This window comes from Dreissena polymorpha, chromosome 2 (assembly GCF_020536995.1).
Source record: "Dreissena polymorpha isolate Duluth1 chromosome 2, UMN_Dpol_1.0, whole genome shotgun sequence".
NCBI classification, from domain to species: Eukaryota; Metazoa; Mollusca; class Bivalvia; order Myida; family Dreissenidae; genus Dreissena; species Dreissena polymorpha.
The window spans coordinates 9,570,746-9,585,292 of NC_068356.1; the positions used below are offsets into that span (position 1 = coordinate 9,570,746).

The window sequence follows — 14,547 nt, forward strand, 5'->3', positions numbered from 1 at the left end:
TGGCAGTTACGTGTCTGGTTACTGTCCCGAACCTCTCGATAAATTTATAAGAGGACGGGAACCCAGCTGCTTTTACCTTTATCAATGATGATCAGCGAGGTATGCCGATTGAGAAAATTTAGCTAACTCAATCCGACTGGCTCGGTGTTTTACATAGGTCGCCATTGTGAAGAATTTTTTCATGGTATGATAAAAATACAAAAAAAAACATGCTATTATAAAAGGCTATCTATGTATAAATACTGCAATCGAATAATTAAATAAAATTTATAAAAGACTGCCTTTTGTAAAAGAATCAGTTAATGTACGAACATCTATTAATAATGAAGGAATGCTTCACCCTCTTTTCTTTTTTTCTTTATTGTTGTTGTTATATTAAATTTGTGCTAACGCCTTTTTTAGCCAAGTAAATGATTTGTAAATATGTTTAAAACTTTGTTCCTATAACAATTGACAAAATGTACAGTTTCATTATGTATTGTTTACGTTATACATTGTACAAGTAGAAAAAGACTGTTGTCTGTCTGTCTGTCTGTCTGTCTGCCTGCCTGTCTGTCTGTCTGTCTGTCTGTCTGTCTGTCTGTCTGTCTGTCTGTCTGTCTGTCTATCTGTCTGTCCGTCCGTCCGTCCGTCCGTCCGTCTGTCCGTCTGTCTGTCCGTCCGTCAGTCCGTCCGTCCGTCCGTCCGCCCGCCCGCCCGCTCGCCCGCCCGCCCGCCCGCCCGCCCGCCCGCCCGCCCGCCCGCCCGTCTGTCTGTCTGTCTATAAAGCTGAACGGGTTAAGCAAATATTAAAAGAATATATTTTAAACATTTTTTTTGTGTACTAGACTACGAAACCGAGATCACGCCCAATCAAATACTTTATACAGGTGCGTTTCCGCTTTGCTTATTTCCTTATATCAAATTTGTTTGAAAATTATTCTGCCAAACTATGAAAATGAAATGTATGGAAAATATTGTATCTGATATTGTCAGATTAATTGTCCTAGCATACCCCTGCAGCGTGGAGAAGTTAATATGTTCCAATAATCATGTCAATGAGATAATAATAAAGCTGTACGAGTAAACAAACTGACAAAATTGTAGTGTAGATGTGTTAATGTTTATAGACAAAATCATGCATCATCCAATACGGATCTTAAGTGTCAAAGATCTTATATGACAACTTACTAATCATAACGATGGCGAAGAATAATTTCAAACGCAAACGACGAATTTAGATACAAAGACACAGAGGAATTCTGATTAGCAGTCCATTATTATTGCATTCTTTAAATCTTCATTTCGATCTATTGTGTTTTAATATAAACCATTGGCAATATTAGCGTATTCCATTGACACCTTACGGTAACACACACATTTCAAATATATATAGAGAGTTCCTAATAATAAAAAAACGTCGTGTTCATACATTTCCTATTTTCATAGAAGTCTAACTAATATCACATAAATTTATTTATTGAATTCCCTTGTGTTCGCATACATATTCAAAGCTGATTACAGGCAAGCTTTAAGAACTTGAGCATTTGGAAGAATTCTCTTATTTTGCATTCACAAATGTACTTACCATTTTCAAATAAAAATAATAAAGCATTTTGTATTTACATAAGCATGACCTAGAGGTTACATTGTGAAATTTATTTTTATTTGTATATTACTTTGTTAAGTATCAGGAATAGCTTTATTGAGTATTTGTATAGTGGTACACTTCTAGAAAAGTGGGTAATTGATTCATCTGACATTAATTTTTTTGCATGAATCACTGTCCGACAAGCCAATTAATAAAAAAGCCTTATATGTGTTAAAACATGTGCCCCTTTGTATTTTTCAATTGTTTTGCATAATTCGAAAATAATCTATTCAATTGTTAACTCTTTAATTTCTTAACTTATTGCGTGAACGCACGAATACAAGTTTTATTCTACACAATATGTCGATTGTATTTAATAATATATTAACAATACCATTATCTTACCAATATTTCCAAATAATATTTATACTTTAAACAAATAATAAATAGTTCAAATATCGATTCAAAAAGCGTTGCTTACTACATTTATACCAGCTTATGCGTATGAACTGCTTGTATAACATAGTTTGTAAAAATCTATTTACTTGCTTGCCAATGGTGTGACTATGCTCAGCTCTTTAATGACTTGTCTTATCGATGATGATTTCAAACTTTAATAAAAAAACGCATTAATGCAACCATTTAATGTATCCCTTTATCAAAATATCTTGGACTTAAGGCTCGTCGTAAACAAAATAATCAAAATAGTTTATCGTTTTAATTTTTATTAATAACTCCTCATTGTGTATGACAAAAAGACATACGGGTAAATAAACAATGGAAATAACTCAGTCTTCTAAATAACAGTCATTCCACATAAGAGAGTTAAATCTTTTCTGTACCAATTTGCACTTGTTTCAAATTTAACAAGTTTATTTGTTCTTATTTAGCGCAATCATGTTAGGTAGATTAACATACAGGTTAGCTTTATCCAGACAGATTTCTAAAATTGCCATTCTTGCTCTTGTCTGAATAATATGAAAATGAGTTATACAAATGCAATCCAGTATATAAGGATTTTTCTGACCCGACCGTATATACATCAATATCAAATCGTGATATCATTTATTCTTCATTATCAAATTGTATGCCAATTAATAATTACATTTCCTTATTTTGATCGCTAGATTTTCCGCATAAAGTATATATATATATATATATATATATATATATATATATATATATATATATATATATATATATATATATATATATACTGACATAAGATTTCACCGCAGACAACAAATACCTATTATAAAGATATCTGACAAATGTATCGATAATGAATTGTATTTAAATAACGCAAGAATTGTGCGTTAAGTGGAACATGTTCACAAATCGGCTCTGTGGCAACGATGACCGAATCGTTTAAATACGCTGTTTTATGATTCTACACCGCTGTTATTGCATGTTGCATTAGTTGACAGATGCAAAGAAAAATCTGAGAAGTTAAAATTAAAACTTAAATTAAATTTAAATACCTTCGTTTTATGCATATCGATTACAGCTGTATCAAGATAGTTATTCATAATACGTGTTATCAATCTGTATTTCATAGTTATAACGTATTCCTTCATAAAATATCAATATGATTTTCAGCATAAGTATCACTAAACTATATTCGAAACACGTTCAACGTTGCAAGTCCTAGTATTTGCATAAATTAATCTTTAATGCATGATTCATTAGTTTATTCTTGAATCATGGTCTATGCACGAACATATTCTCGTTTACAACCGGTCGATCATATTCAGGAGTAACAGTTACTATGTTGCGTTAAAAACATCTTGATCAGTGTTCCAGTAAAAATTCAATTATCTAATCCCCCTAATCATCACTTTATCGAATGTGAGCCCCCAATCCCAATAAACGATATTTTTGTTTGTGTTGTATGAACAAGTGTTTATTTATTCTACTGATATTCATACTATCGCTTTGATCAGACAAGAGCACCGCCCTGCGGGTGCAGACCGCGCATCTATTTTTCTTTTTAAAGGTGTAGGGACCTATCTCATTTTCAATCACAAAGGAGGGAGGGGAGGAGTAGAGAGGGGTGTATAGTGTGGGGGTATGGTCATTTATTACATTATCTCCCAAAATGCAAAACATAAATGCAAAATAAAAAAATGGGGGGGGGATTCTTGGGTGGGATGGTTGGACGGTATTTCAAAATTAAATAATAATAATAAAAAATTAACCATGTTTGATAAAAACAAGAGATGTGTTTGTCAGAAAAACAATGCCCCCTATTGCGCCGCTGTGATTTTTTTACCTTTGACCTTGAAGGATGACCTTGACCTTGAACTTCCACCACTCAAATTGTGCAGCTTTATGAGAACGCCGCTTTGAAATATTTTTGTTTGACCTTTGGCCTTCAAGGATGACCGTGACCTTAAAGGATGACATTGACCTTGAACTTCCACTGACCTTTGACCTTAAAGGATGACCGTGACCTTGAAGGATGACCTTGACCTTGAACTTCAACTACTCAAAAGGTGCAGCTTCATGATAACGCCGCTTTGAAAAAAAAAAAATTTTACCTTTGACCTTGAAGAATGACCTTGACCTTGAAGAATGACCTTGACCTTGAACTTCCACAACTCATAATGTGCAGCTTCATGAGAACGGCGCTTTGAAATTTTTTATTTATTTTTTGACCTTCGACCTTGATGGATGACCTTGACCTTGAAGGATGACCTTGACCTTCAACTTCCACCACTCAAAATGTGCAGCTTCATGAGAACGCGGCTTTGAATTTTGTTATTTTTTTTTTACCTTGAAGGATGACCTTGACCTTGAACGTCCACCACTCAAAATGTGCAGTTTCATGATAAGGCCGCTTTGATTTTTTTTTTAAAGGTTTGACCTTGAAGGATGACGTTGACCTTGAAGGATAACCTTGACGTTGAGCTACCACCACTCAAAATGTGCAGCTTCATGAGAACGCCGCTTTGATTTTGTGATTTTTTTTTCCTTAAAGGATGACCTTGACCTTAAACTTCTACGACTCAAAATGTGCAGCTTGATGAGATACACATGCATGCCGAATATCAAGTTGCTATCTTCAATATTAAAAAAGTTATGGCCAATGTTTAAGTTTTTTGACGGACAGACGCCATATATTTGACATTTGACCTTGAAGGGTGACCTTGACCTTAAAGAAGTTATGGCAATTTTAGCAAAATTAAATAATTTGCCCTTGAGAGTCAAGGTCATTCAAAGGTCAAGGTAAAATTCAACTTGCCAGGTACAGTACCCTCATGACAGCATGAAAGTATTTGAAGTTTAAAAGCAATAGCCTTGATACTTTAGAAGTAAAGATGATCTAAACACAAAATGTAACCATATATTCAAAGTTACTAAGTCAAAAAAGGGCCATAATTCCGTAAAAATGACAACCACAGTTATGCAACTTGTCCTTTACTGACCCCTTATGATAGTTTGCGAGTGTTCCAAGTATGAAAGCAATATCTATGATACTTTAGGGGTAAAGTGGACCAAAACACAAAACTTAACCAAATTTTCAAGTATAAAGGGCCCATAATTCCGTCAAAATGCCAGTCAGAGTTGCATAACTTTGCCTGCACAGTCCACTTACGATAGTTAGAAAGTGTTGCAAGGATGAAAGCAATAGCTTTGATACTTTAGGAAAAAAGAGGAACTAAACACAAAACTTAACAAAATTTTCAATTTTCTAAGTATAAAAAGGGCACATAATTCTGTCAAAATGCCAGTCAGAGTTACATAACTTTGCCTGCACAGTCCCCTTATGATAGTTAGTAAGTGTTGCAAGTATGAAAGTATGAAAGCAATATCTTTGATACTTAAGGAATAAAATGGAACTAAAAACAAAACTTAACTAAAATTTTCAATTTTCTAAGTATAAAAAGGGCACATAATTCTGTCAAAATGCAAGCCAGAGTTATCTAACTTTGCCTGCCCAGTCCCCTCATGATAGTTAGTAAGTGTACCAAGTTTGAATCCAATAGCATTGATGTTTTATGAGAAAAGTGGACCTAAACGCAAAACTTACCCGGACGCCGACGCCGACACCGACGCCGACACCGACGCCGACGCCAAGGTGATGACAATAGCTCATAATTGTTTTTCAAAAATAGATGAGCTAATAAAAACGATGCAAGTACGATTAAAGATAGTCCAAACATTTGTTATGTATGCTGATATTATCACGTGCTCAAAGGAACAATTCCGTTAGAATGTATAATAATTGATAGTTATTAATGAGCATATTATGGATAGATTCAGCATTTGTTTTTCCTGATTTAATTCAGAAACACAAAGATAAATTGTTAAATGGATGATTCTGCTTTGCGACTTACGGGTTCAGAGATGGATCCTAAGTCGAGTGGCGTGTTTGTGATCTTTCCAAAAAAAACCATCAAAAGACTGGTTCTGTTCAAGAACAAACTCCAGAGCGTCACTTATTTAAGCATTATTGAAGCGAAACATGATCAGATTTAATAAAAAAAAGAATAACAGTTTGTTTGTTGTTCTTAAAATCATGTTTATACGTGTGGTTGAATTGCTTTGTGTATATTGTGTTGGTGTTGTTTTTATGTATAATTTCTCGTGTTATTTTTTAACTTATTTCCATGATTTGGACTTGTGTTTGTAAGTTTGAATAAGTTTGATATATTGTTTAACTAAATAGATATTAGGCTGGGAAAATAGCGTTATGATACATGTATAAGTATAAATGTTATCAAGATATGTTAGTTACTCATTAAATGTTTTGAAAACAGTCTATCTAAGCATCTTTACATAAACATACATTGATTTGTTTGTACATATGTTTGTTCACGTTTTCTGTACCTCTATGAATGACATGGTCTATATTCACCAACTCGTTCTTAGACTAATGTATAAAGAATGGAATTCGACCCAAGAAATCGTACGTTAGAGTTTTAATAGATGCCTGCAATAAATGATGCTTATCTCATAAGCACACTGTTCTATATGAAGAATGGTGTACATGTGTCAAATATTAATTTAGACTCAACAGTAAAGAATATTTTGAACAATAAGTTTTTTAGAATTTTCTTTATTCTTACACTTGATTCTAACTATTGGCTGGTTAATAGAAGCCCTGTTTAGTGTATTTGCTTTCATTCTTAGTATCCCATGGTATGATGAGCCTGATGTGAAACTAAGAACCACCTTTTCAAACGCGTAACACAGTTATCAAAACCGATTACAATGACAATTTGAGCCCTATTACACATGTACATTGCGATTCATCCAGTAAAATCAATAAATATGATTGACTTTATGGTTTGGAACCTTTATAGCTCACGGTGAATCTGTAACGTCTTAGCAATGTGTATCACATTAAATTGTTAATTCGCATACATTGCTATTACCTATCGTGAAATTAATACTAGTTGACCATCAAACTTGCAGAGTAATGATATCATCACATTAAAAAATCAATTAAATGCAATTATTAAACATACCTTTTTTCAATTAATGAATTTATTCTTTGCTTATTTTTCTCGGACTGGTGCGAGTAAAATACTTAAATACATGTATAGTATACATGTATAATATACTTATATTAGTAAAGCACATTAATGTGTGCAAAATACACCCCTACCATCCTTTTTTCTTACGCGTGTTTTTACGTTAATTTACCATTCAATATAAGGCTGATTTTGTCATGTAGATCAATCCAATCAAATGTAAACGAAACATAACATTTGTACTTCTAAAATCTGAATTTCTTATTCATAATTAAAGCAGAGAAAATGTTGTCTTTATTCTAAACAATGCAGAGTTTTTTCGTTATGAACTTTTCATTAATTGACCTTTTAATATCATTTTTAAAACCAATAAAACGACATTTTTGCAACATATTTATGGAGCAAATTCTTTGTTTGACGTGGTCCGTGTATACCTTATTGTTCATAGTTAAGTATATCATTTATATGGTAAGTTTTTTTTATCGATAATTGTGAACAAATGAATCAGCTCTAGAGGATTCTGGCATTCATGCTTCTTGACTTAAAGAACATCATGATAATGAGCGTCTGAAGAAACAAGGACTAGAGTTTTGCAAATGTTCGGACAGAATTTGTTCAAAGAATGTCAACATTCACTACTAGAGTTGCTTAAAAACATACAGTACACATATGTTTAAAAATCAATGTGAGACAGACTCCCAGTATAGTCGCAGTGTGTCAATGTCCCAGAGGAGCTTTGCAATTAATGGGAAGAAAAAGAAAGCTTCACATTTTTTAGGCATATGCAGACAGGGAAACAGTATGTTCAACGCACTGACATATGTTATCCAGTGTGGTCAGTTTCCGACAAGTGCGAGCCAGAAAACTGGGCCAACCCAAAGTAAGTCGATACTGGCCTTTTTGCCATTGCGTATTTGTCAATGAAAAAAAGCATAACTAATTTAGATATAATACATGTTATTAAGAAATTTAAAACAAATTATGCTGCAGTAAACGATTAGGTATATGCAAATCTTTCACAACAGATGAAAATGTATTGCTCAATCTCATATTTCTGGGGATATTAACAGAAGGAAACCAAACCATATACTATATTGTTAGATTGTAATACCAGTATTTAACGCATGTTTTTAGGCATAACCATTTAATTAGGATAATTTCAATAATTGAAAATACATATACCATGCAAAATCATAAAACATGAACTTAAGCTGTAATGTGTTGCAGATTCACAGATGTGTGCTATCTGATGTTGTTATGTTGTGTAAGATAGATCCTGTGAAAACATTTCGTCATGTAATTTGTAAATAATACCACAGATAACACATTGTTGGATGTTAATAGTCTTCAAATTGCTCATTTTCCTCTAACATGCACTTGTATTTACAGAAAGAATACTTTCCAGGCCAGAGGAAAGAGTCTGGGTTAAAATCCCAGCAGGGGCTTCAGAGGAGATGCATTTTGGACATATGATTTTATTCAGGCTGTCAACTGATTCCTATATTCCTATATTTTCCCATATTTTTCAAAACCTAAATTTCCTATATTTTCCTAAATTTTTGACTGTTTTCCTATATTTTGTTCTGATAATTTCCTCTTTTTTTAATACTTATAAGAAGTAATACTGATTTTAGATATTTTAATTTACAGTATAACAAGCTGTCCCTCCTCTTCCAAAGCATCACCATCTTGCAGGAGTGCTGCTGTACACCATTGTGATGTCTATATGAACACCTTTGATGAAGAAAAATGCAATCATTTCAAAGGTGAGAACAAATCCTAGCAGATAAAGGTCTTTCCACAGGGATGCTCTGCTGAGGGGATATTTAATGCTCTTCCTGATCTTAGATGGAATTTAGCGGGGTTCCAATTCTTTTGAATATTGGAAATTATTTTAGGGCATTTGAAGTCTTGTATAATAATTTAGATTATTGAGATGTTTAATTGTATTTTTGTCATGTTTACCATAGCATCTTATTCTTGTTTTCATCCCCACGCTTTTCGTAGAAAGCGTGGGGATTATGTGGTTATCTCCGCCGTCTGTCCGTCCGTCCTACAGTCCATCCTTGCCACTATCTCCTTGACCTTGACCTTTCACCACTGAAAATGTGCAGCTCCATGAGATACACATGCGTGCCATGTATTTATATGCATTTTTTATCTGTTAGAGCAATTAATACATACTTTTATTGTGTTTACATACTAGAAATGTCTTCTTTTTATTTTCTTTTTTAACTGTCATAATTTTTGAACAATTGTTTTTCAAACTCAGAATTACAAGCAACTGAAGTTATACTTAAAATTATTTTCATTATTTAGATAATTTATATATGTAGCTTATGCATCTTTTGTTCATCTCAGATTGCATTATATCATTAAAACCTGTTGAAAAAATTATATTGAAAATATAGATTTTTTAAATCTGTAAATGTGCAATAAAGCCTTTTTTGGAGAAAATGATGTTCAAATTAACCCATACATGACCAGTGTCTGATCAAAATTTTATCTGATAACAACAATATCTCACCTTTGAATGTGCTTTATGGCAGAACAGAATGTGGTTTGGAAACCATATATCACAAGGGGGTGTTGATAATAACAGATAAGAATTTATGATTCCCCATCACAGGTGATTTTTGGTACTAGTAGAATAAATTGCAGAAATGTGTACCTTGTCATAATTAATATCTGTTAATATTAATCTTAGGGATAAAACTGCAAAATGATTTTTATTAAATTAATAAGATATACTTATACATATGCCCAATTCATAAATAAAAATGAATGGAATTTCCAATGAAAACGTATTTTAAATGCATCTGTGGTACTTAAAAGTCTAGCAGTTGTCATGTTATTACTTCAAGTGGTAGTTAGTTATTCATTACAGAATTATAACTGTTTAAACTCTCATTTATATTTATTATTTCATAAATTAAAGGTTATAAATATCAATTATAGTTCAGAATGGTAATTTGTGCACATCAATTCCCTTATAGATGTTTAATAAAAACAATACAGAATTTGCATTAAGCTTTATTTACAGGTATTCAAATAAATATGGTCAAATCAGCTCATGTAGTTCATCTGTATCAAAACTAATAATATTGCTTTGGTGAATCCAACCAGTAGAATGATTGTAAACTAGTTAGCATACCTGAAATAACACATGTACATTTGAATGCTATCCTGGGCAGGTAAAATGAAACATTAAATGAAGTGTTGTTATTAATTGGTTTTCCAACATATTATTAGTTATATACTTGCTGTACACAAATACAAAGTTGGTTGTACTGTGTAAAAAAGGTAATTCTGTAAAAAAAAGGCAGCATAAAGAAAATCAACCTTCACAAATTAAACTAAAATCATCTTAGTCATTTAAGTATAATTGTCCACATGTTACTAGTTTATGTTTGCTCATTTGAGTTTGTGAATGAGACAATTATTGTATTTTTAATTGTAGCTATTAATATGCATGGCTCATAAAAAGGGGATACACTCTCCTTAAGAATTTTCTCCAAACTTGTCCAAGTTCAAATACAAAATGCCTTTATAAAGACAAGAGCTCACAGATTGTGGCAATGTCGTTTTTCAAAAAGGTTGGCTCAGATTAAAAAAGAAAATAAGTATACCGGTATACCCTAATGACTCGAACCAAAAGAGTAGATTCATTAATGAGTAATAACCTTTGTCATTAGTAAAATTATAAGCATTAGAAACACAAAAACCCTGATTTTTCATTGTATTTTGGTTGTTTTTTCAATAGTATTTCAGTACTTGTATCGAATGTACATGTATGTAAAATGTGACATGCATATTGCAATTGAACAGTTAGGTGATAGCTTTTTAATCCTAAGGATGCTTGTTCAAGCCTTGTACATGTACATTTGTATAGGTTTTCCAAAAATTGATTTATACATATCAGCTGTTCAAGCCAAATATAAGACACCACCGCCACCAACATCATTATTTCAAACTAATACTTGGTCTTGCACTTCGCACGGACAATAGGTAGCAGCTGTTCAAGCCAAATATAAGACACCACGGCCACCAACATCATTATTTCAAACTAATACTTGGTCTTGCACTTCTCACGGGCAATAGGTATCAGCTGTTCATGCCACATATAAGACACTACCGCCACCAACATCATTATTTCAAACTAATACTTGGTCTTGCACTTCTCACGGGCAATACATATCAGCTGGTCAAGCCAAAGATAAGACACCACCGCCACCAACATCATTATTTCAAACAAATACTTGGTTTTGCACTTCTCACAGGCCATACATATCAGCTGTACAAGACAAAGAGAAGATACCACAAACACCAACATCATTATTTCAAACTTCATACTTAATCTTGCACTTCTCACGGGCAAAACATATAAGCTATTCAAGCCAATTATATAAGACACAACCACCACCAACATCATTATTTCAAACTAATACTTGGTCTTGCACTTCTCACTGGCAATACATATCAGCTGGTCAAGCCAATTATATAAGACACAACCACCATCAACATCATTATTTCTAACAAATACTTGGTCTTGCACTTCTCACGGGCAATACATATCAGCTGATCAAGCCAAAGATAAGACACCACCACCACCACAACCAACATAATTATTCAAACTAATACTTGGTCATCCACTTCTCACGGGCAATACATATCAGCTGTTCAAGCTAAATATAAGACATCACCGCCACCAACATCATTATTTCAAACAAATACTTGGTCTTGCACTTCTCACGGGCAATACTTATTAGCTGTTCAAGCCAAATATAAGACACCACCACCACCAACATCATTATTTCAAACTAATACTTGGTCCTACACTTCTCACTGGCAATACATATCACCTGTTTAGCCCATTTATATAAGACACTATCACCACCAACATCATTATTTCTTACAAATACTTGGTCTTGCACTTCTCATGGGCCATAAATATCAACTGGTCAAACCAAATATAAAACACACCACCAATATCATTATTTCAGACAATTACTTCGTTCTGCACTTTTCGGGGGCAATTATTATCAGCTGGTAATGCCAGTCTGTAAGTTGGTTTTGCAAATCTAAAAGGCAAATATTTGTGCAAGCCATGAAAAATATAATACATCACTACCAAGTTACCAACATCATTATTTCAGTCAATAAGTGGATCTTACATGAATCAAATGTAATTATTTATAATAATAAATGTATTACTAGCTATAGACAATACAGGACATCACCACAATTATAATTTGAAACAATATTTTGGGAAAATAAAAAATGGGAAAAAGCTAGAAATAGCCATTAGAAATATAAAACATTTCCAACATCAGCACAATTATTTCGGTTTATAACTTGACGAATGAAGAAATAACTGTAAATGTATTTCACAATAAGCCAAGATTCACTTTTTGGTTCCCATATCTTAAGTTATTTTGGGAGGATATTTTAAAATAAATTTACCAAGATAACAATTCATTATAATTAAATCTAAACACTTACATATACTTTATACCTTAAGATTTAACCATATTTTCCACATGTAAGTGTTCACAGAATTTGTGATATCTTAACATTTTAAGTATACTTGTGGTAACACTTCAGTTTAAATATATCATAAAAATTTGGGTCCGGTTGTAAGCACATTGATTTTAAACAGTGACCGTTTAAACCTGTGAGGCCATTTTACCTCAGGACCGTTTTCATTTTTACCAGTAATATTTTTTACCATTAATGTCCCGAAATAACAACAATCCGAACAGTAGTTCTTTGCATTCTTGATGTAAAATGTCATTTAGTACTTTTAATATAAACAAAACTACTACAAATTCAAATGAAATAAATGCTACTTGTATCGGACTTAAGTCTTAAGGTTTTCACGGTCTGCAGGTTTGTAATTCTCACGGGGGTAACGTGAAAAATGCAAGACTTCCGATATATCTTTAGAAATGCACGGTCTTGCAATTCTCACGCTACACCAGTTTGCTTATCAATAGTTGTCTTCATCTGCATGCCTTTATTTGTGATGTGCATGAATTTTGTTAAGTATTTTGATAGAGGAAGTATTCGTAAAGAAAACAAAACGTGTGGATTTTCCTAATAGAAATGTCGTTTGTAAGACAGGTGAACAACCAAAGCTGATAACTGATATATTCATCCTGGTTAATCACAGTTGCATTGTCCTCCGACGAAGCATATTTTATGAAAAAGAAATGATAAGTCTAAAACGGCATACCGACACAAAGGCTTATTTGAATAATAAATCCTACGTTCACAACGACCTTACTGGGTGCCGCCTAAACTTGTCGTCGATCGTCACGATTTTATTAAATAACTTCAATGTACGCGCAAGCTCTTCTTACTTTTCAATATCAAATGTATATGTATGGTTAAGGTTCCTTAATTGTATTTGGAGGACAGATTAACAAACCCGCTGCCCCTTCGTGGGCCTCAGTGTGGCAATCATGCTTGTTGACTTAAGGGACATCTTTATGATAATGAGCGTTTGAAGATCCAAGGACTAGAGTTATCCATTAAAACTGCATACACAATTGCTTATCAATAGTTCTGTATCTATCAGCCGGCCAAACAAGTGTATTTACACGTCATATGTGTCAACTATGATAATTATGTATGTTATTGGGATTTTGAGTTTATGCCAGTGTTTGTACAAGGCCAATAAGTCATAAGAATTTCGTTGAAAAATAGATACGTCTATGAGTAAGAGGTTCATGTTTGTGTATAATCAATAGCATTATGTAAGAATTACAATACTTTTTTTTCGAAGGTTCGTTTGTTGAGATTCAAAAAGTTATGCATGTTTTTTTGTAAAACCACTTAATCATAAAAATGCGTGTATCGAATAATTTCAGAGCATTTGAACGCTGCGTCGGAAATAGGTTCGATTTTTGGTTAAATTCCACACCAGAATCTTCAACAAAATGTATTTTACAATATGATCACATATAAACCAATACAAACTTTAATTCCGTACTATGCCTAGGTTTACAAACACTAACTTGCGAGACAGTTACCGGCGGTCAACTAATAATCTTATTTCATAGCGCGAGTCTCACATATATTTTTCGCCTTTAATAAGGCACAACTTTTGCCATTTATCCTTCATGTCGACAGTTCCACACAACCACTTCGCTGTCAAAATATGCCGATATGACAAATGTCTATCAATATTTAAACTTAGAAGACGACGTCGAATTGTTATCCGTAGCATGGCTGTGGGGAGTGGAGAATTAAAGGGATGCTGCTGTTCATAAATGTCAATTAAATGTGTATACGATATGTGAAACTTGTATTATTTGTATATAATATTGATATATGATATGCGAATCCGATATTGTTATGTGAACAATACACGTGAGTTATTTAAACCAATAAAACAGTTGATAATGCTTATTTTTGGAAATAAAATTTTAGTCTCATACGTCTTTTAAAAGTGAACTTAAACAGGATAAAAAAATACAATTTCAATATGTTTTA

General features: G+C 33.0%; 1 protein-coding gene across 3 annotated transcripts in view; it reads right to left on the reverse strand.

Annotated features, from left to right (window-relative positions):
* LOC127865823 (uncharacterized) overlaps positions 1-14,547 on the reverse strand; it is a 64,314-nt gene that overhangs the window by 42,479 nt on the left and 7,288 nt on the right. The gene's annotated exons all lie outside the window — the stretch shown is intronic.